General features: G+C 40.0%; 1 protein-coding gene and 1 long non-coding RNA gene across 3 annotated transcripts in view; one reads left to right on the top strand and one right to left on the bottom strand.

Annotated features, from left to right (window-relative positions):
* Nucleotides 1-24,008, top strand: part of LOC138125100 (uncharacterized) — an 87,433-nt gene that overhangs the window by 5,613 nt on the left and 57,812 nt on the right. Inside the window, exons 1-3 of one of the 2 annotated variants that reach the window (XM_069040378.1) lie at nucleotides 3,194-3,313; nucleotides 3,361-3,466; nucleotides 16,126-16,156. The gene's annotated coding sequence lies outside the window, so the exon portion shown is untranslated. Of the gene's footprint in view, nucleotides 1-3,193; nucleotides 3,314-3,360; nucleotides 3,467-16,125; nucleotides 16,157-24,008 lie in introns of those variants that run through there. The other variant, XM_069040377.1, reaches the window with a different exon arrangement.
* LOC138125105 (uncharacterized) lies at nucleotides 2,420-3,135 on the bottom strand. Its single transcript, XR_011157341.1, has 2 exons — nucleotides 2,652-3,135; nucleotides 2,420-2,571 (listed from the first exon to the last, which is right to left on the bottom strand). It is a non-coding gene; the product is annotated as an uncharacterized lncRNA (long non-coding RNA).

Below are 24,008 nucleotides of genomic sequence, written 5' to 3'. Positions count from 1 at the left end.
TCGGCCCGCGTTATTAATAAGCGTGAATATTTTAATGAATATAAAAAAATCTGGTATAATGCGAGAGAGATTTGGAAAATTAGTGGAAATGTAAGTGTAAATGCGTCACCTGAAACTGTGGGAAGAAACCTGGAGGATGATAACTACTCAAACAAGAAACAAGTACCTACTTATCTGCGAAGAGCACCACTCGCTGGTTATCGATAAAAGAAAATTCGAGGGAGCGCTGTTTGATTTGAAATATTGCTGTTATTTGGAGAAAGTTCGAATAAAATATGTTGTAGGAGGATTAATAAATTCCCATGTGATACATAAAACAAAAAATGATGTTTGAAGTCAAGTAGGAAAATTCGTTATTTAATAAATGAGCTTTCTTAAAGGAAACAGATAATCTCCCTTGTGTGAATTATTTCCGAAAATTTTTCTGAGCTCACGCTTTTGTGAATCTTTTCTAAAAATCATATTACAGCTGCAACTAAATACTACAGATTTCATAGTTTTTGCTTTGTGACCTGGCCTGGTCTTGCTACAGAGTTCAAGGTTGGTAGAGGTGTTGGATTCTCTCATGGGCTGTGACCTTGCTCGAAGAAGGAGTGATAACCCAGTGAAAAATCTATGGCGAAACTAACGTAATGAATGACGATGTTTTCCAGTCGGTTAGTAGCGCCTACTTGTCGTTTGCGCAAATATGACTCACAACGCATAAGAAAATCCAGCACCTCTATTTACCACTTAACAGTGTAACTAAGTCTAAAGACAGTTAATAAAGAAAAAGAATAAGAAAGTGGACAGAGAAAAATCTAAAAATATATATGTACCTACAAAAAAAAACTCAATTTCTTTATGCGAGTAAAATCTTTCAAATGAAATTTTTTAACGCTTGGCAAGAAACGTAATTTTCTGGGAACCAAATTGAAAGAGTGAAAAACAGAGAAATGAAAACACCGAAAAAAGATTTCTTCATGAGTGTTTTATTTGCGTATTTGCGATCGCATTAATGTGACAGCAAAACAAATATTATACTTTCACTGAGTACAAATAATATGAAAACATTTAAATATTAAAAATGTAATGCTTGTTTTTACGAAAGAGTATTAGTCTTGATGTGCATTAAATTTTTTGTGTTCTTCCAAATCCAAACTAATGGACTCGTCGAATTAACTAAATAATTCAGGTGGGACTTTAAAGGAAGTTAATTTGAAATTTAAAATTTACATTTGAAAGGTGTTGGAGTAAAATGCGATGCAAAACAAATAGCAAATGTATTATTAATGAATATGCATATCCACCACTGGTTTTTGGGGATTACGCCTCCTCCCGTAGATCCCCCCACTTGCGTTGCGGGATGTAATAATTGATTAATTTTAATAATGACTGTTTAACACGTCGCCGGGATTCCCCTAAATGTGTTTATATTTAAATAAGAGCCGCTATTATAGTGACTTGTAAAAGCGAATTCAGGCGACGTTAACGGCGCTTGTTAAAATCACAATCTCGTCGGTGCTGTCGCTCAAGCCCATAATCTGCCACCTCTGTTATTACAATCTATATTCCATCGGACGCGATTGACTCTAAAAGAGGCAATCTCCGTCGAAAACGCCAATTTTCCTGTAAAATTGGTTGCCTACATCCAGATTGAAACCCCGCTAACAAACTGCAATATGAAATTCGGCCGGAAACAGCGCCGTCAACTTGATGGCCCCATTATGGCGTGGAATTGCAGCCCGTCCTGCATCAACAGCGTCTGCGATCGCGTTTGCAACAAGCCATCCCGGCGCTCTTCACCGATGCAGTGCGTCGCGGAAATCACTCCAGGGCTGTAGTGTTTGAAGTATTCGATCGTCGGGACGCATCTCCCCCTTTCTCCCATTGTTCGGTTTGGCGGTAATTTTCCGGAGATGGTGAATATGTGTTCTTACACATGTCACTGCGACGCACCAATCCGTTTTCTCGGCGCCCCAATTAGACGAACTTCACCCTCACGATTTTTCCTCCGAGTCACGCCACCCTGACTAATTCAAAACTAATTTAACGACTAATTATCGAGTGACATAATCGCATTGAAGTTTATTGTTGTTTGATTAATTACTCATGGACAGTTACAATACATTAGTCCCGGTGGGTTACCGCTGACGTTCGGTAACGTCATTATCTATGGAAAAAACTGCCATTACGGGGGACCCTCTGTCCAAATAAATTGCGACCAATATCGCCTGCGCGGCGCTTTATTAACTTTTTGGCCGTTTGCAGTGTTTTTTGTTTCATTGATTGATCGTCTTTGTGCATGTCCAATGACCTAAAGAGGTGGCACTTTCAAACAAAATGTAAATGTGACAATCGGCGCTGGGCCCCACGCGCCTTGTCTCTAACATAACCTGAAATTATTATGAGCTCGTTGTGTTAAGCCAAAGTATGCGACAACTTTGCCAAGCGTTTATTGTCTATTTGATCCAATTCCACGCAGAACCTTTTCATTTTTTAATGGATCACGACAACGTTGTTGATGCGTTGACATTTTGAGGTTATGTCTGTGCCAGGTAGTAATCCAACGTTGAGGGCCAACCACCCACTCTAAAAAAAACAACAATTAAAAGTAGGTACACCCAAATGGATCCAAGCTAATTCGATCCATCGAATAATTAACTAATTACCTTGATTAATTCATTGTTGACATTTTACGATTGGCGCCTTTAAATTTGACTGGTCTGGTCCATACCAACCTTAAAAAAATTAGGTAAAAAGGTTGACGTTTCACGTTTAATTTTTCATTATTATTCATTCTTTATAAACAATTTGAGCAAACAAGCCCAGAATTTGTTTTAATCGTCCACAGTTATCATTCTCCCCAAGAGGTAAATCAATAGATGGTCTTCGGAAAGCGGTTTATCTTGGCGAGATAGTGGAGAACCCGAACAAAGCAACAATACTGAAATGTTGGATTTTATGGCACCCCCTTGTTATCTTATTACTTGATAAAATGTTATATATTTGGTTGTAGGAATCTGCAATAGTGTGAGATTACCAAATTTATCTCCCAAGAGTTATGTGGTGCTATAGAATGTGTCTAACATGCATAGAACATTTATTAGAAGTAAATTTTCTAAGCAGACGTTCCAAAGCCCTGGAAATGTATTGTTCTCCGGAAAATATCGCACCCACAGATTACGCTCAAACTCTGAAACTAGTAATTTTCGAGATGTTGGGTTGGCATGACAGATTAAATTGACAGACGGTATTCTGCGGTTGATTGTTTACAAATTTTACAAGTGCGTTTGTGTGATTTAAACCGGCTGTTTTGCAGTTTTAAACCAGAGTAAACATGAAAACACATCGTTTATATAAAATTACACATTTCCACAGTTACAGCTCACTCCATAACCAACAAAAATGGAGTGCACCTTGTCCCTTAGTCCCCCATTGAAATCTTTCAAGAAAAGTGGTTTTCTTAGTGCCATGAACGCTGCAGGTAGGCTCAAATCCATGTGTGACTTCACAGAAGAGAAAAATTAATTAGTTGTTAATGAGCGAATTAATTTGACTGTTCTTGAAACTTCCTCTTTAAATATTGATGTGAGCGTATTAACTGTGTTTTGTCTTGTGTATCAAGACAAAAAGCTTTTATAAATTCATATCCCCAAGGTATAAGTGTATTAGTAACATCCAAACGAGAACACGAATTTTAGAAAATAATGCGCCGGCGGAGTCGTGATTCGTCCCTAAAGGGGACAGCACGTGACGTGATCTTGTGTCAAGCGTTGTAGGGTGGATTCATTTAAAAAAATTAAATATTGAAGAAATTTCGAGGGGGAGGAATCTGCAGAATGTGCCAATTATGATCATTGGGAAAATTGGTCTCGCCCTGAGCGATTTTTTATCGACGGGGGAAGCCGCCAGTGTCGAAACGTGAACGGCGCCCATTCATGAAGATCTCATATCGATAACGAACGCCGATATTATTTTCGGCGCAGCTATCGGAGGTGAAGACGCCCTTTACGACCCTCGCTCGGACCGACTGCGAAAAGTATAAAATAAAACGTCAGCGGAATTAATCGGAGATATCGAGGCGCGCTTTCTCCCGAACTGTCGACGTTTGTGGCAAATTTGCATGCTTCGAAAATGAAAGGCCCGGAACGTATCCTCCACGCAATTCCGTGATGCGTTATCTGGATTCCGTTCGGTTAAGTCATTAGTGGTTATTTAATTCCATTATAAAATCGGCATCATGCGAGCGATCTAAAATTGAAATATTTTCCGGGTCTAATAGTCGGCTCCATTAAAATCTGCATAAAAGTCCGCATTGATGGATGATTTTAATTAATTGAAAGACCGATCCGGCCACTAGTTCGACTCGGCGCCCACAAAAGGAAAGTTCATTGTTTCCGGAACTTTTCCCATTTTTAACCGGTTTCATAAAATACGGACCTGCGAATTCCGCGCAAACAAATCTTCCCTAAGAGGAGAAAAATTCAATTATATTCCCGGAGCTGTAATGTGACCAGACAGAGACTGGGGCTTTTCTGATTATTTACTCTCTCCTCTCGAATTTAAAACTTACTTTTGGTTCGTTACAGTCGGCCCCACTTACAGTATTTGCAATTCCGCCGGAATTGTTGCACCAGATTAAAAAAGTGACAAGGCTGAAATTTTAATCCGCCCAGACCGCTCCATTCACTCCTCCAATCTTTAATTATTGAAGTCCCAGCTCCAACTGGACTTACATTGGGAGCAAAAAATAAATTGGGGCTTAGGTGGGAATTGAACCGCAGTGCACTCGACGTCGAGACAGATTTTGAGGGAAAACCGATTTGTTTGTTCTCGCCCCCAAAATTCCCCGACTTTCCAAACGCCATAAAACATTTTATTGAACCGCGTCGCCGAGGTTAACGCTGTAGAACGGGTAAATACGGTTTGCCAAAAAAATTAATTTCTCCCCGTGAGGGGTTTTTTGCGATTCGACTCGCTCAAGTTAATCCAGAATCAGAAGCGTAATCTGGCTTAGATGTCTGAACACGTATTTCCACCAAATTTAACAATCACGAAGCAATTGGTTCGGTTGAAGACGCCCTCTCATGTCCCCCTCGCGATTCCCGCTGAATTAAGACGTTAAACTTAAACAAACTCTTAAGTGGGGGGAATTTCGCATTAATGGAGAGTTGGGATGTTGTTAAAATAACGACATTACGTCTACCCACAGCGGAGAATTTAATAATGGAGGATGTGTCGTCGAATTATTTTTGCGGCGGCGCCGTCGTAAATAAAAATTCGAGGGGAGTTTTATTCTTAGCCGGGATGTAGTTTTCCTAAGTTAGTTAAGTTTCATTGCGGATGAAAGGAAATTTCGAATTGGAACCACACATTTCCATTTAAAAGACCTCCAGGCGAAGCAAATCAACTTTTTTAGTGACTAAGGATATTTGTGTGCCTCCTTCGAGCCCCGCACGGCTATATTTTATTTAAACTGATCATAGACCGCGAGTTTAGCTCGATTTTTAAATATGAAAAATAGAAGAGAACAACGCTCAAACAGGAGAGGTTTCAAATGGGAATGTGAGGGCGCAATAATGGTGGATGCGCCGGGAGAAACCATTCGAGATTTAAATAAATACATCTTTATTAGCAAAATGCTGCGTTGCAGAAATACAAAGAAAGAGGAAAAGTGCCGAGTGTATTATGTCTAAAACAAATTCTCGTCTCTTTCTTTCTCTTTGCATTAGCAAAGATTGTTTTCGTGTTCGTTTCTTAAGAGATATAACTGGGAAAGTGGTATACATGGTGTCTCAAAATTCGCGAATTCCGAATTCAGAGCGTTGTAGAGGATCACTTCAGTAGTCCAAATATGGAAATTAAAAAAAAATTGGGTCTCCTCCCACAAAGATACATTGGTCTGAAACTGCACTCTTTGAAGTGCGTTTTCTTCAAATGCAGGCTGAAATTTTTTTTTTCTAAGTATTTTTCGAGCTCCACTGGGTCCTTCCCTACCACGCCCTGAATTCGGAATTCGCGAATTTTGAAACACCCTGTATAACTAAATATATAGGGTGTCCCAAAAAAGGCGTACTAACGGTGCACTACGATGTAGAAGAGATTACCGTAAACATCAGAAAAATGTTAAAAAAATTCGAATTTTTTTTTTAAATCCACTACGATAACATTGCAAGGTAATGATGTACGAATATATCTTTGTTTACATTGTATTACCGTTAATAATAATAATAATAATAAAAATAACTTATTTTTTTGTCGGAAACATTGTTTCCATATTTTTTTCATGTACATTTAAGCATCCTCGATAAGGTAGTAAGTAGTTTGCCAATTTTGGGACACCCTGTATAAACTTTCCCGGTTATATACCTAACTTGACATCTGTCAAAGATAACCTCAAAATTTACAATAAAATCAACGAAACCGAAAAATGTTATTCAATATTCGTGCGCTGTCAGTTTTCAGGTATTCGGCTGACGCCTCGTGCTTCAAATTTCGACCTCATACCTGAAAAGTGATCTGACAGCGCTACTCATATGAAAATATCTATTTCAATTTCGTCTGACAGATGTCACATTTTTATTAAAACCACTACAGTACTTCAGAAAGGGAAATTTTGAAAACGGACAATGGAATCTTGAAAAATGCTTTTGACAAAATGGTTGCTCGCAGTGTAGCTCCATTTAGAGAAAACGAAAGCTTTTAGTGGAAGATGTTCGATGTTGTCGAAGATGTGCCACATTCAACGGAGAAAGATTCAAGAAGAAATTAATTAGTCTTTTGAAACTTGACGCACTATTGTCAAAATTGTTTTGAATTTGCACCCTCCAAGGCCAGCTCAATTTAACTTTCTACACCGGTTAGGAATGCTCTTGATAACAGGATCAGGGAACTGGCTCTTCAAATATTTGTTACAAACCATTTTTAGGGAGACAATTTTCCTGCCAACCAAAGCCTCGTTCCTTCAACCAGTGTCTGGGATTTGTTTCCCAAGAAAGCTTTCCAAACCTTCTTTTCCTCCCAAATATGTGCAAATTTAAGACTCCACTAGACGAATCCGCGAACTCAGCCAGTCTACTTCTTGCAGCTTTTGTCTCCCGCGAGCCTCCCACCTCCAAATTGCGAATTTACCACCGAACCCATCCATTACTAACCTCCCAATATTTTGTGTCTCCTTGTTTGTCATTTTTGGCACGTGCTGTACGTTTACGTCAGTTCCGGTCTTTTTAATAAATTGCACGTTTCACGTGTCTCGAATCCATCGAATGGCTAATGGCGTCATTAAAGGCGGAATTGAGGCAGTGTCAACGTACGTGACTCATCAGTTCGGAAATTTAAGTGGCCCCATGACTTGTTGCTCTTGCCGTGTCAGTTTGCAAGCGAAAACTTTGTGCATTATTGGTGCGCTTCTCCCAGTCGCGTGTACTTCGACTACTTGAATCGTAAGTTTCTAATAAAACCGCCGTAAATCTTGGACGCCGAGGCTTGGACTCGTTCAAAATTTATCGAGGACGGAAGCAGCGACTGGAGTTTTTTTTTTCAAAAAAATCCAAACGGAATGAAGACTTCGAGTGAGCACTCCAGATCCGTTTAATTTTTTAATTTCCGCGATGTTTTACACCTTTTCTCTGCCGCCCCCAATCATTGCGTGCAGGACTGGACCGACGACGTACTGCAATTAGTTCCCGTCACGATGATTAGCTCTCTTCGGGCAGACTCTTCTTCGAGCTGATGTATTTATGTCGGCGCGGCAGGGAAATAGTCGGATTTCCGAGGAAGAAAAATAGGTTAGACAGGCACTAGCCTAATCCGGGCGATTTGTTAACCGATTTGTAGGTTACAGTGAAACATTGCTGAATTTATTGCAGCCGCAATTTATGCGCTCGCTATATTTTTTTCCTAATGGTACTATAAACATTTCTGAATGGGAAAGATGGATGTATGACACGGCTTCTCCATTATGGCCGTGTCGCCGACTTAATTGAAACAGACAACGTTGCAACGTTGGCATTCTCCTCCGTCTTGGTTACGCGTTCAGTTGGGGCAAGACCGGAAAAATTACTCAATTATTAAAAACTGGCGCAACTTTGGCCGATCCCAATTAAAAGTTTGGTGCGAGATTGCAGAAATGCACCGTTCGAGAGATGGAACGGTACAAAATTAAAAAAAATTGGCGCAGCGTGAATTGTTTTTGATGCAGGTGCTCATAATTTACATCTGCACTAGTAAATTATCTCGGAGTGGAAAAGAAGAGAAACAGTTGTGCAGGGAAGAAAAAAAGATGGTTTGATCGCTCGATATTAGCGGCAAATTAAATTAATAACGAAGGAGAGAATGGAACAAATATAATGACAAAGTAAAACAAAAAGGAAATCTCAAGATGCGAAAATAAAAGAATTTTGAATAGAAAAATAAAAATCAAAGAAGGCACACGCCTGTGTCGCGAAAGGAGGTGATACCGTCGGATCGAAGAAAAGCGTAGCATATCAGCAATTAATTTAAAAAATCACAGGAAATTAAGAGAACTAGAAAATGGGTAACGGAAGGAATGACAGGTATCGCGACAAAAGCGCGCCGCAAAAAGAGCGCGCGACAAAAGAGCGTGCGACATAAGAGCGCGGCGACATAAGAGCGCGGCGACATAAGAGCGCGGCGACATAAGAGCGCGACGACATAAGAGCGCGACGACATAAGAGCGCGGCGAAAAAGAGCGTGACCACAAAAGAAGGTAAATACAGGTTACCTTTGCCTTTGCCTTTCTTAAGGCAATAATTAATTTCCATATTGAAGGTTTTGAAGAAGTCAAACCTTGTGCAAATGAAAATTTTCCTTACCCTTTAGTTATACTAAGACTTGGCGCGACCTTGACGCGACCTTGAAACACAACAAGAGAGAAAAAAAAGGCATTTGCACAAGGTTTGAATGGTGGGACATGATCTAGGAGGACGCCCTGAGGCTGTCTAGTCAGAAAAACCGCGAAAATTCCAGTCTTGTCACAGTGTTTATTTGTCTCACGCTATTTTGTCGCGGCGCTCTTTTGTCGTGGCGCTCTTTTGTCGCTGCGCTCTTTTGTCGCTGCGCTCATAGTGCGGCTCTCTTTTGTCGCTGCGCTCATATTGCGGCTCTCTTTTGTCGCGCGCTCAAATGTCGTAGATTCGGAATGACAGAAGTGTATAAAAAGGTGATTAAAATAATTCCATGAGAATCCGTGCTGAGTAATCCAGCAAATAAGCAAAACCGTAGTTGATGGTAGTGCTTGTTTTTATTTAATAAATGTGATACTTTCTATACACTAGAGTGAGTAAGAGCATTAGCTGTATCACCGGGGAAATCGGATTATAATTTTAAACAAAACTAGCCGGATTAGCGTTATCATTCTGAAATAAAGTAGACAGAAAATCGTTTTGTTGCCTAAAAAGATTACTTCCGGCTTTAATGTGCGCTTGTAACAATAACAGAGGCGAATTATCTGGAGCTGTTTAGTCAACACAATTAAAACAGGAAACGTCAGATATTTCCATGGCGTTTAGGTTTGTGTAAAAATGAAATATCTGGAAAAATGTTGCGCATTTTAAGCCAATCGAAAAAGATTTTTAAAATCCTCATATTTTTAGAGGAAAAGGGAATTACAAAACATCGAAACTCATAAGCCTACAATGAAAAGTAATTAGCTTTGGTCCAACGTATTGGACAGCGGAACAGATGACAAAAACTCTATTTTTGGAGTGGATTAGTCCTGTATTAGTTCTCTGTACTCGTGATGTGTTTGCACCTGGTGAAGTTCCGACAAAAGTCAATAAAAGTGCAGTTCGGCTCAGTCATATTTGACAAACTATCAGTCTTTAGGCTAAACTGCGAGAAACGGAAGCTTCACGTGCAAAATTAATTTTAAAGGCAGCTTCAAATTACATAAACTACAAAGTAAAAAGTAGCTCGGTGGAAATTGTAGGTAATAAAATTAACCGCCACACTAGGAATACAGCCCCATAATTCCAAACTAGACAAGCAAATTTTCTTCGTTATTGCTCGCAAACCAGGTAGAAAGAAAGTCGTTTTGTTGCCAAACTTTAATATTCGCCTGCAACAATAACGAGGAGTTATTAATTAATTAATCGGGGGGGGGGGGGGGGTGAAGTGAGAGTTGAGCGTTGAGATTCAAGTGAAAGAGGTTCAGCTTGTGTTGTTGTGATAAATTTTAAAAAATAATAAGAGATTTGAAAATCCACTACATATAATTAATAGTTGTTTACGCTACAAGTGGGATATAGATGTTATTATCGCACGCATGTGAAATGTGCACAACGAGACAGATTTTGTGGAATCACAAAAGTACGATAATAATGTAGTATCTAACGTAGCGCGTACAAAATTTTATCTACGACTCAGAATGTTTTAAAATCAACGAAACAAATAAATTGTTTTGAAAATGGAAGCATTCTGATGTGAGTGGAATAAATAGGATCGCACGATGTGGATAATAGTATATTATTCAATGAGCGGATAAAGATGGCTATTACTCGTGAAGGTGATTTTGTTTCACGAGCCGCATGCGAGTGGCGTAATTCATCCGAGGGAGTAATAGCCATTATGGACAACTAGAATACTATACTTTTTCTACGACTACGAAGAGAAATTAATAAGTAAATTAGTTTCATTATTAGACAAACTGAAATTGACGTTTTAAAATTATTTTGTATACCTACTAATAATTACAGTATGATCCAATGGCAGTAGAAAAAATAATTTTAAGAACAGCAAACGGTAAGAGTGTACTGAAAGAGCTTCGGATTAAATGAAAAAAATTAAATAAAAATGAAATGGGTTCGGATCTGCAGGACTCGAGAGTCGGCAGTTGTTTACCATGGCGAAGTCCAGAAAGCTCGTTTAAACTGCCATTTATTTGGCGAAGGAAAGGGAAACCGCAAACATTAAAAAGCGCTAAAAATTTTTAACAAACTAGCCATCCTTGCGCATTTTTGGTCGAGTCGTAATACGTTTTTACCACATTAAGCCTTTTTGCGTTCCGAGCCTGTTCGAGACAATAAATGTAGGAGGGAATTTAATGTCCTGCGGCGACCACGGCGCCAACTCCGCTAAGGACGACCGTAATACACACTCCAAGTAAATACATTATCAAGGCGCCGCGTGAAATATTGCAAAGGATTCTATGTCCTGTCCGTTTTTCCGCCTGTCAGTGGACTCGCCGGAACAATAATAAATCGTCGAGGATAATTATTAAATCCATCCTTTATCCCAGATAAGAGACTAATGAAATTCCGAATTCGATAGATCTGGGTTAGTGGGTTAACGGGGGTGGAAATATATCGACGAGGGATGATATCTTGACCAGGTTTCAATTCCGAATGTCATGACATTATTAGGGAGGATTAAGGTGGAGGACCACTTAGACAAATTGATCCAAATCGGGCTCTATCGCAGACATCTGCACTTCAAGGATTCAGGACGAGTTATTTATTTTCCCAAATCTATCCGAATTAAGTTTCGATAAATTGTAATTAGTCGAAGAAGCCGCGACGGCCGTTAAAAGTGAGTAAAACCGCCATAAAAACATTCCTTTTAATGATCCCTAACTGTTTACTGTCGATCCGGTAAGAATTCGCGAAGTGAAGGATCCGGAAGACCGGCGCAATTATTTGCTTTCTTCGCTTATTACCCGGAAATTCACTTACAATAAATTTTATTAGCACTTGAATTTTTTATGGACCCGGTGGATTTGTTGCAACATGACTAGCGAGACCGAGTCGAAAATCTAATTAAATCTTCTTCAGCCAGCAGGAAGCTCATATTTAATTCCACCTTGAAATAGTACCTGGCACTTAAGAAACTTCAACGAAAGGGAAATATTTATGAAAGCAGGTTTTCCCGCCGGATTTACGGTGTTTGTTGCGAGATTTAGCCCGGATCGGGGGATGCGTTAAATAGTGGCGGCGGAAGGGGCGGGGCCCGGTAAGTTTTCACTTTTTTAATCTCGGAGTTGCTCAAAATGATAGGGGAACTTTCTAAAACGCTAATATTTGTATAAAGGACCCGAAACGCGCAACTTTCAAAGAAATTTAATAAAGTGCGGAAAAAATCTGCTCGGAGAGGTTTAATTTAGTTTTGCAATATCCGGTTTTGTTGATTAAAATTTATGGGAACGACAACAAAATGGCGGAGGGCCCGGGGGAGGCGAACGAGCGAGTGGCCTCTAATTCGGTAAAAAATTCATTTTCGAAACAGCACGTGACATCAACAATTACGCCGCCACAAACAAAAACCTTCTGTAAATAGAAAACAAAACCGGGAAAATTTAATAATAGATCGAGTGCGCTTATTTATTTCGTCACGATATGACGTCAAAACGCTACATAGTAATGATAAATCTGTATATTGCGCTGTAGCGAGCTCGCCTCGCTCATTTTTATTTCCTTGATTATAATCTAGAGCCGTATGTTACCTCACGTCTTATGTTGTATACAAGCACTGTTAAAGCTTCGATGCCAATATTTTATTTAATTCTTAATGGTCTAAGAAGGTAAGATTATTTGGTTGATTTCTTCCGATTTTTTAATCAGTTAATTTCTTCATCTGTCCTGTTGGATATAAGTTTGTTGATCCTTTTAAATGTACTTAGATTTGTACAAAACAAATCCGGAGGCAAAAGGTAGTCGATAAGAAAATGTTGAAAAAGTAACGGGTGTTCAAAAACTGACACGTTTGGAGTTGGCCGTGGTTTGGAACATGCTTGTCCTAACTTAATCGAAATGACTTAAAAGTAAACTTGCGAGTGTGAACCGAACGTCAAGTGCATTATGAGCAGACATACGTTCAAAAGTGTGCAGACTACTCCAGACGCATTAGTTTCGGAACGAAGGTTACCAACTGAAACTACATAAAAGAAATAAGCAGAGTAGGACAACTTTTGTACTTGGCTATTAATAAATTACCTAATGAGCTATAAATTGTTTGTTTTATTTAATTATTGCTTATTTGTTAAAAATAATATGAACGAGGAGAACTTGGGCGTAAGGTCCATTGTCTGGCGTAACGATCCAAACTTCGGCGTGTCGTAAATTCGTCCACTTTTGCAAACTAATTTTTTTCTTGGGATAATTTTTTTTGTTTGTGCTAACCCGGCGCGCTAAGCATCCCAACTGACGAATTTATCATTTCCACCTAATAATTCCAGACAAAGTTTTTCACTTAATCGCAAGATAACAACGTTTGGCGAATTTTTCGCAGACCCGGCGGTTCTTCACTGTTAATGACAATAGATCAAGTTTCTGCACTAATTACCAAAGTTCCTCGCCGTCTCCAGATCTTTACGAATTCCCGATTGTGTTTTAAGCCCGGCTGAAACTTCGCCGAACAGGTCTGGCCCAGTCATTTTGTAAATACAATAGCAGCAAAAAGCGCTGTTGCAAATTATTTTCACAATTAATCAAAACCGAAGCGCTCATTGATTCCCGGATTCGTGCCCGGAAACCAAACCGCAACCGGATCCGCCGACTTCTTCCAGGTCGCCTCCTCAGGTTCGCCCCCCGCGAAGCATGTGCGAAATGCTTTTGTCTCCACCTGAAGGGGTGGCTCGATGGGGGGTTCATTTCTTGCAAAACTAGTCGGTGGTCGGATCGACGAGGCTTTCTAATAAATTGGCGTGTCAGGGTCCCGAGACAAGTTATTTGGTGAACTTATCTATTTATAGTCACGTTTGCTGAAATGTCAAAAGCCGAAGAAGTGCCAGACGAAGTTTTATGCCCAGATAAAAATACATTCCTCCAGGGACCACAGGTTTTATATAAAAAAGATAGAGAGACGTGTTTGTCCGGCATAATAATAATGGTGATGATGATGATAATGGTGGTGCGGTGATGAGTGAGCTTTTGGGAGGGGGGAACGTGTTGTTGGAAGCGTTCAGAAAGTTGTAGATTCTAAATTAGGAGTTGGAATTTCCATTTTAAAATGGGGCAATCTCACGGTTCGACTATGCTAATTCGGCCCTGCATTATCTCCGTGGGCAAAAAAGCCTCCCTCTACTCACATGCCATCTAAATTCATTGGGCATATTTGAGCGAGTACGTGCCATGCATCCGTACGTTTTGATTTGGTTGTTCGTTCGACATGAGTCGAAGGAATTGACATATCTGAGGAATTATTAAGTCGGGGGTCGAATAAAGCCCTTCAGCCCTTCGCACACAGATAAATTTATCTCGGCGTCGATTTGAATTTCGGAGATTCGCGCCTCCGCGATGACGTCATGATTTATGCGAATCCGCCCGGTTATTAATGAAACGGCGCCGCCCCTGGACACGTCGAGGAAAAAAAACATAATCCAGGAGCTGCACAAACTCGGACCGTGAAAGGAAATCTCCAACAATGGCCAACTTGTTCCGCGATTCTTTTCAAGCAAATGTCCTTTTGATGCTTTCAAAAACTTTCGATTACAGAACAGCTTCGGTTCAATTTGTTAAAGTGTAGTCCCGCTTTAATCCTTTTTTAATCCAGCCCCGGTCAAGATATTTCCAGTAATATATTTTCCTTTCAGACCGAGAAATGGGTAAATGCATGCCATAAACGAACATCAATCAAGCTTTCCCGGCCGAAATCGACAAAAAATATATACGAAATCCCGTTTCGAATCTTTAAATGCCTTCAAGGGGTCGCCAAGCAACGAGCCCGACCGGAAACCTCCCCCGAATTTTGGCTTTTATCTAGGAATAAATTAATATCGGCTTGGCTGAGCCGAATTCGTGACGCGGAAATCGTTCCCGAAGACTCATTTCGCCCTGTGGAAAATTCGGAAGGGTTGCACAGACGATAATAACGATAATGAGAAACAAACGGGAAGCGGTGGCACAGTTTTCAGCGTTTTTAATTGAGACGCAATTCAGTCAAGGTCGGGTTTTCAATTTGACCCAATCATTATCGCGTAAGTGTGCCGTCGGCCAATCGCGGTGTGGTGGGCGTGCACCTGTTAATTACATCTCACCGACGTCTGACTTCCGCGATAGTATAAAAATGATCGATAGCGCGTCCGAGGGTGTGTCGCTGCTCGCGGTTCCCGAAAAATCACTATCGGTGCGGTGACGTCCGCCGCCCTTCCTTGACAAATGTGTTGTTATTAGTTAAACATTAGGGGAAAAATGACCCGTGAAAAACGGGATATATTTCGTCGGGTCAAGTTTTCGGGTCCGCTCTCCTTCGACGCCTTTATTGCGTTTCACATTTCAACTCGGCTAACTGCCGTGTGGGATTGTGTACGAAAATGGCCCCCATTGTCATTTGGGGCCATTATCGGGAGCCGGCCGACAATAAAGGGCCTCCGCGCTGAAAAACGGCCGACTTCTAATTCGTATTTTTGTCTCTATGGCAACGATTTACTCTTCCTGGCCTTAGCTGGCGTAAAAACATCTTGGAAAAAAGCAATAAAGATGAGCCGTGTGTGCCAGACGCCGCTCGTGTTAGATAATAGTCTTAGGCCGTCCCTTTCACATGCTACTTACTGGTTCGCTTTTCCACCCGAAAGAAAATGATTGATGACTCGGGAAAAAAGTCAAAATTAATATGTTGTTCAACTTGTTTGACCCTGAAAATGCATGTTGACCCAGGAGTGACAGCCAGATTTATTCAGAGCACGCGACTTCGGGGGACCGTTTTCGATGCGTCGATGCGTGAAGGGCCTTTGTCTTCGCGGACGCACAAACAACCCTTCGGAGGAGCCTTCGGATGAATTAAGAATCGTCTGCTGGATCCATCTAAATGAGAACGATAAATCCACGGGAATAAATTGCCTTTTTAATTGTTTACTGTGCAAATTCTGGAATGCCCGTGATAAAATTGTAATTGATGCCCTCGGAGGGCTTTTCATTTTTGTTCCACGATATTAAACAATAACACTACAAGACGCTTCTAACCCTCCCCAACTCCCAACTCTAAACATCCTCTCCAAATATTCGCAATTTTGAATTTAAATCATAATTTATTATTCAATCGTTTAATCAAACCAATCGATAAACTCCCACAAATGCTTTTAATTGCTTTTTCATTTTCGCAACGCCCCACAGCCGTGATGTATTGTTTGCTGTAAATTAAATTTATCGACAATTTATAAATTTCTCTCTAATGCAATTTTTTCTATTCCAGATCCCACCTGTTCCTGAAACTGCTCCACAGAGTAAGTATACGTTAACGGACGTCTTTATTGCGCGCTTTTAATCGACACAATGAAACACCACACGTCATGCACGTTTTATTTGGTAAACTGGTTAGAAGATGGCGCCAGAGACAAGCTCTCACGTCGAACGATGTCTCGCGTGTCTACAAAGATTGCGTCTGGGGTGAAGTTCGAGTTCGTGCCGGTTAAAAAAGCTTCTAATGAGAGCATCCAGTCTAGACGTGCTAAACAAGAAGTAATTAGTGCTGAACCAAATTAAAGTCAATATCAACGCACGTGCCTACTAAGTCGGTTCTGTTGGGGTTGTCTGTGTTGACATCGAATAAGAGTAAATATGAAGTATCATTTTGATCTGTAATAAGAATAAGACGCTCGCCGGTTCCTCTCGTCTCGGTGGGGGTTGGTGTACTAATGAGCCTGTTGCAAGCAGGATTAACAAGGCAGAAGACCTGACGCGAGGTTTAATGAGTTTTAAGGTTAATTAAAAATTGGGACCGAGGGGTTTGAGTATTTTTCCTAATTATGAGCCAGGAAAATATTTTTGAAGTGTGTCTTCAAGCTTTCGAGAAACATCCTGGCTCCTGTTGGATTTGTGATCAGATGTGGGACGTTTAAAAATACAGAAATAATAAACTAGTGTGAGGAAGGTGTCGCTCACTCAGTTTGTCTGTTTTCCTTGTTTCTTGTCGATACAGAAGATATTTTAGCAGCTTCTAGAATTTCCGTCTGTCTTGCTATTTAAAACCACTTAATTTAAAAACTGAGGGATCCATTTTCACCAAGTAAAATTGTGTCCTAGAAAGAGGAAATTGATTGTGCTGTACACTTTATTTCATCACGATATGACCTGCAGTGACAGTATATTGCGGTGAAGTGAGCTCGCCTTACTCATTTTTTTTGGTCGATAATCTAAAATGCGACAGGTTCTGCTATCTTTTTTAAACGGCCTTAAATTTGTTTCAATTTGATTGTTGCTACTTATAGGGGCAAGAGCTAGTCTAGTATGAAATAACGGGTGTTCAAAAAGAGACACGTTTGGAGTTGGTCGTAGTTTAAAACCTGCTTGTCGTTGCTTAATCCACATAATCTAAAAGTCAACTTACGAATATGAACAAAACGTCGTAAACATACGTACGTTCAAAAATGCAGGGATTACTCCAGGCCCGTTAATTTCTGAACGGAGGTTACTACCTGGTTCCTATTTCTCCACAAAAAAAAAATATTTTTATTACATTTGGAACGTTTAAAAATACAAAAACAATAAACCAGTGTGAGGTGACGGTCGCTCATTTTGTTGGTTTTCCTCTTGTCCTGACGCCTCCCTTCATAAATCCTGCGCCTCGTAAATATAGGTAATTGACGTAATACTTGACACGACCTGTAAAAACGATTCCCGAGCTGACTATAACCTTTCGAGTGAATCTTCATGCATTTCGTCGTAAATAACAGCATCAAGAGCGACTCTTCTGTCGAGATTTGTAAAAAAAAATGGCAAGCCCACCCTCATTGAGACCATTACAGAGGCGATTTTTTCCTCGACCGATCGAGACTAGCGTAAGCGAAAATCCCCCGAGTGAGTTACCCTGAAAGTTATTATGTGCCCCATAATCCCCCCCAGTTAATTTAGCCCCGAACACAGAGATCGGAAGCTTCTGTTTTAACATTATTATCATTAACCCATCCCGCGACCTTCGGCACATCCACTGTGTATTAATATGGCGATAAGGATCAAATCCGGTTTGAATTCATGGGGGTGCCGTTTTTCGGCGCGTGTTTTACAAATAATGACGTATTTTGATTTAATTATTATTGTCGGAGTGGCATTGTGCGCCGGCGGGATTTGCGCTAAGCGCCTGATAAAAGACCAAATAGTGGCTTTTAGGACGGCATATTACGGCGGAAAAGTAAAAAAGTCGAAGGGCTTGACAAGGGAGGAAAGCGGATCACACCTACTTTGGGATTAAAGTCGAGTTCGCATTTTTCATGTTGACTTTTCAGATGTCGCCTGTCGATTAGTGGGGAAATGAGAAGAACACGAAGTGCGGACACGTAATGACTGCCGAAGGCTGATTTCTATTGTCTCCGGATTACCGAGCGGGGTATAATCGATGGGGTTGGAGAAGGCAGATAATTAAGGGAGGGTTTGAACCGGGCCAGCTCGGGAAAAAGAGTGCAAACGAAAGGGGCTGAAAAATTCGGAAAAAATTAGAGCACCGACTATTGGAATATTGAAATTGGAAAATTGCGTTGAAAGAGATCAAAAGAGAAACATTTTTTTCCATGATCATTGAATTTCTGTGGCAATTGAATCACTAGTGAGGAAAAAATATTTTCTCACTAGGGAGCAAAGTGAATGTATTGCAAGTTTGTCGATAGAGGGCGCCAAATATGTTGTACTGAACGTTTTTTAAATCTGTTTTTAAAATACCTCACCTTCGGCTCAGACGCCCAACTTCCGTACTTGTGACTAAATACACTACTTTGCTCACTTGTATTGAAAATAGCTATTGTTGTTAAGTGGGATTTGGAAAATAAAATAGAAAGAAAAATATTGTTGAAATATAAAGGAAATAAAGGGATTAAGCATGCTATGGAACGAAATGCGAAGGAATAAAAGAAAATGAAAAAGAAATAAAAGAAAACAAAACAAAAAAAGTTGGGGGTTTAACTATCAAGATTGCAACACTCGCTGCTGTCGTGTATGTAAACTTCCCGCTTGTAGAAAATACAGTATTTCGTACACATGTAACTCCAAGGTTAAACGAGTATTATTTATTATTTTGACTTTTCTTCTAGAACTCTCGAGTTGCTTTTTATTTCTTTATTGTACAATTTAAATGTCCTTTTTATTGTGCATTTAATTCGTTTTTTCTAAACGCTTTTACCTCCAAACTAAACGTTCTGTTTTTAACTTTTTTACGTGTTTGGTCTTTCCTCAGTCTTCCCTCTTCCTTACTCAGGCACATTTATTTTTCAAACCGTTTTCTCTCTTCCTTTTGCTTTACTGATTCTTACCCCATTCACCCTTTTGCTCGAGCACAAATAAACGCATCAGTCGGAGCAGCCGTACCGTCGGATATTTAGTCGAAGACAGCGTAAAAACGAGAAAAACGAAGAAAAGGGCCGAGATGCGGCGGCGTCAGGTGGCGCTCAGCGATCGGAGACAGAAGACAGCGTCGGTATTTGGAAGTTTTCGCGAGAATTTCAAACGACAAGAGAAAACTTAAATGTCTCTCTAAAGCGCTTTATTGTATGATTTAGAGGGAGCCGTTTCGCGCGACTCACTCTTCAACACCTTCATAACACTTTGCATGATCCTTTACTGGTCCTCGAAACGACACAAGCCGAGACAAGTGCTTATATCAAAATGTATCACTCAGTTTCTGGCGGATTTCATCTCGCGAGCGTAATTTAAATTTTAATTGCGAAATATCGGCCGTGTTTGCTCGCGTACACCCTCTGCAAGCTGAAATTCAATACGGCGAAATTCGCAAACAACGCAATTAATTAACTACAGAAACGAAAATCATCGAAAGTTATCCGGGGAAGCCCGGATGAACCTGAACCGCCTATTTTTATGAATGGGGAATTGATTACGCGGCTGCAATCTAAAATGGTAATCACCCTTGAAAATTTACCGCTCCTGATGAATTAAATATTTACACAAGCAAGGATTCGAACGAAAAAAAAATCGTATCGGTCCGCGAATCAAATTTGCTTTACGCCCCCAAAAAATCCGCCCCCCATTCAAAATAGATTATCTTCGCACCGGCAAAAATACATATTCAGGCAGGGTCGAAGCGCGACTTTTGTTTGTTTTATTATCCTTGAATTTATGATTTATTGTCCTTTACGACCGCGTGGCTTTTCTCCGGTACTTCTGTTGTTTTTGTGATGGAGTTTTCCCTTGAGTGAGACTCGTTCGGCAAAATTTTTTTTTATTTGGGTCAGCGATGACAATAATTTATTGAATTGTTGTCGAGCTCGTTCCTCAACGCCGCATTACGTTAATTCCGGAGCACGGCGGGAAATGACAAAGCCATTCTTTATCAGAGGACTGCACTTGCCTAAAGCTTTAAGGCGGAGAACACAAGGGTCACGGTTCTTCCCACCCTAAAAACCTAAAATCAAACATTTAATTTTTTTTCAATTAATCATTATCAAGTCAACCGAAATTGGAGTATTTCGCGGCGCACTTTTGAACCCCTCTCAAGTCTAAACTATGACAGCCCTCCCTGACTTTTGTAGAAAAATTGTGCTCTATCTGTCGTATGATTCGGTAATAAACTTTTTGACGTAATAAAATGGGAGAAGAAGTTGTTTTATTGTGAACCGGACCGAGTCCTTTGGAAAATAATGACCTGAGCCGCGTCCAATCCAATTACCTTTGAAGGACCACCGCGTTGTCCCAATACAGAAAATATTGAGCCGTTTGATTTGTGAAGGTCCTTAGAGCGTATCACGCTCCTCGAAGAGTCGATCCTTATTGAGGATACAACAATCCAATAAAGCATTGCTACTTTTTTCCGGCCCGGGGCCAGATTCAATATTTGAAACTTTCTAAGTATGGCTTTAAAATTGCGAATTTATTTTGAGCTTAAAGAGAGCTTTTCCGGAACGGCAAAAAGCGAGTTTATTTCGCCCGGCTACGTCGTAGCGACACCGCCGAATCTCGCCGGCGGAAGCTAACGAAAGCACATTCCTCGTTAGGGTGCCTTTCGCCGCCACCTTAATTACGGGCGGATCGGTCTTTGCCGCAAAAAATTGCCTCGATCACCGCAGGGCGAAGACGCGACACGCATAAGCCACGACAGTTCCCGAAGAGTGACCCCTTCGTGCATAAATGGCACAATTGATTGCGAACGGACCACCCGATTCCGTGTAATTTCCGCTTTTGAAATCGACGACGCCCACCTTTACGACCTTCTTCGGCGTGGTCGTGAATAAATATAACTTAATGGCTTGCTCGAGGAGAAGGTCCTGTGCGGCGAGGAGAGGAAATAATCCAACCATGAGTGAAATTGGGAGGCCAAGTTTTTCATAAATTCGTCTGAGAATAGATTATGTAACGGATTTTGTGTTTGGAAATGGCTGAAAGGGCAATAAATGGGTGTGTTTTCTTTGTCAGACAATTATGATGAAAGATTTGCTTCCAAAGAGTTTGCTTTGTGATTTTATTACAATTTTACGTTTGAGTGAGACGAGTTTTGAATCCAAAAAACATACCATAAAAAAATTGCTAAAATTTTTTGAAAATGGATAAAATTGCCAATGGCAAGTGTGCTCTAATTTTGAGGTACTTTGTGTATTTTTTTTTTTCAGTAAAAAGAGGTATAAAAAAGCATATGTATATATCTGCAGTAAAATGTCATTTCCTCCCTTGTTACACAAATAATTATATTTAAACATCTATTTTGAATTAAACAGTAAGATGAATATGTCACGAGGGAGTTTCTATTCGCATTTTTTATGTATGTCAAAAATGAAAAAAATAAACATGATGAGTTGCTGACATAAAATAGTTATGTATTTACAGTAAGAGTGAGGAAGGCAAAGGTTTTGTTCACGCGAATTGCGTATTCGTCCACGAAGCGGCCTTACTCTCTAGTGCTGTATTTGTTTTTATCCGATTCCTCCTTAGAAAATGAGTCTGTAAATTTGTGTTCAAAATTTTAAATAAAAATAAATCACATTTTTGGACGGATCTTTTGCTATGGAAAAAATAAAATACAAAATAAACAAAGTTCTGTAACGTGAATCTGCACGTTGTAGAAATTGGGGAAGATGGATGATGAAGAGTTATGATGTCCTGGAAGAGGCAAGTGCCGCGAGGTACCAAATGTTGCCTAAAAAATGTGAGTGAATGAAAACCAGTGAGCGAAAAACAATGAGCGAAAGTGAAGTGAATGAAAGGAAAACCTTCATCCACTGGTAACTATGAATACAAACTCACTTTCTAGGGAGGTATCGAAGAAATTAAATCATCGGGTGTTGTAAAACATCGTTTTTTATTATTTCTCAAGAATGTTTAATGAAAATGATGAGGCAAAACTTTAAATTAATTTATTTTTAGTAATTAATTGTCCCGGCGCATCCACCATTTGTGAATTTTTGGGTTAAATAAAATTTATTTATAGTTTTTCGTTACCAAACATTTTTTAAGATAGTTGTAGAAGGAAAAGACGGAAAACATTTTGTTGATAACTTTTTGTAGCTGCGATACCGACTGACGAATCAAAAATTGAATTATTTTTATCCCATTTGTCGGTTTCAGTCCTTCTGCTGACGCGTTCATTCCCGACCAATGGGCATATTGTGACAAGATCTAGCACCATCACTATCTGTCAATCTTCATCACTTATGTCTATTGTTAGTGGCCGATAACCGCATTGATTCGACGTCCGCGCCCGTAATCCTCTTCGAACAGTCGATTGCCATAAATCAGGAATTATGACGTTTGCTCAAATGAATTACGCCCCGGATGGGTCCTTGTCAGATCGAATATTTTTCGGGAAAGATTGTTTTCATTCGAAATTATTTTCCGCTGTGTGCTCATTCCCTCGTGCAAAGGCTCAAATTTATTTTATAAATATTTGAACAGGTTAAATGTCTATATAAAAATTTTGTTTGCTGCGCAAATACAAATGTGACTAAACTTAATTAACCAGTTTATCAGGTGGATCTTGTTGAAAATTCTATTTGCAATTTTTCAGTAACACGTTTAGCAAAGCGTAGATGAATAATAAAAGCTTCTTCCGAACCGCCATTAAAAAAAATTACAGTTTGGGAAATTATATTTTACACTTTAGTTCACTTTACAACTTATACATAAAATACTGTTCTATTCGCCGCTCTCGTGTGTGTAAACTTCCCACTTGTGAAAAATATGTAGTGCTTTACACACACGTTTTTAAAATATTGCATGTATAAAATAAACTAAACTTCAAACGTTCTTGAATTATGAGAGTTGGGAAAGAATTTTCAGAACTCTGGCAGAAATTCTAGAGACTTGAAAATTTATTAAATTATGAAAAATTGTTGGATCGGTTTTTTTTTTCATTTTATTGTGATGAGGGCTACTTTATTACTTAAGTGGCGACAAACCCCTTGTACGATTCCGAAAGCAAAGTAAATCTCGCCGGTTGGCCACTCTCCAATAGCGAACACAGCTGAGGCTTGAAATTGAATATGATCCCACAAGCTCTATGAAATTTTCTAAGCATTGTCCACAACAGATTGCATCAACACAGTGGCAGATTCACTGGGGCACATATGCAACGATCAATAGTCCCGTTTGGCAACATGCAAATATTAACAATGGCTGACGTGCTCTTTGTACCGGAACTCGTTAGGGTGCGTTCAAAAACCGATGCACAACGAAAACCTGACTCTGGACAAATAAAGAGACACAATTAGAGCTTTTGATTCCGCTTGAGCGTGCGACAATGCGACTGCGATTTTTTCCGTTTTGTTAATTAAAAGGCAAACTGCAACGGAACAAAGAGCCCCAATAAAGATCTGGATCGGAGTGGGAGCGTTCGTCATCAGTAACGAGTTTGCAAAGTTTGTTTAGCACCATGTGTCGTTAAAGCGTATTTACGCCCATGGGCGAGCTATTTATGGAGGGGCGACAAAAGTTTATCCAGCTCTGGGGAGTCGGCCGAAAGCACTCATAAATCCCCCAGATATTGAATATGGAGTCGTTGCGTCTTTACAGTTAATGAAGGTCCCATATTGTCGCCGTAAACAGGCATCACAGCCACGGACCATTGCCCCGAGACGGCAAAAGGCAATGAAGTGTTCTTAGTGGACGCCCTAAGAGAAAAAATCCCATTACCGTAACAATCCGGGT

The sequence above is a fragment of the Tenebrio molitor genome, chromosome 2 (assembly GCF_963966145.1).
Source record: "Tenebrio molitor chromosome 2, icTenMoli1.1, whole genome shotgun sequence".
In the NCBI taxonomy this organism is placed as follows: domain Eukaryota; kingdom Metazoa; phylum Arthropoda; class Insecta; order Coleoptera; family Tenebrionidae; genus Tenebrio; species Tenebrio molitor.
Note: the sequence above shows the minus strand (reverse complement) of the source record. Positions and strands in the feature narration are given on the sequence as shown.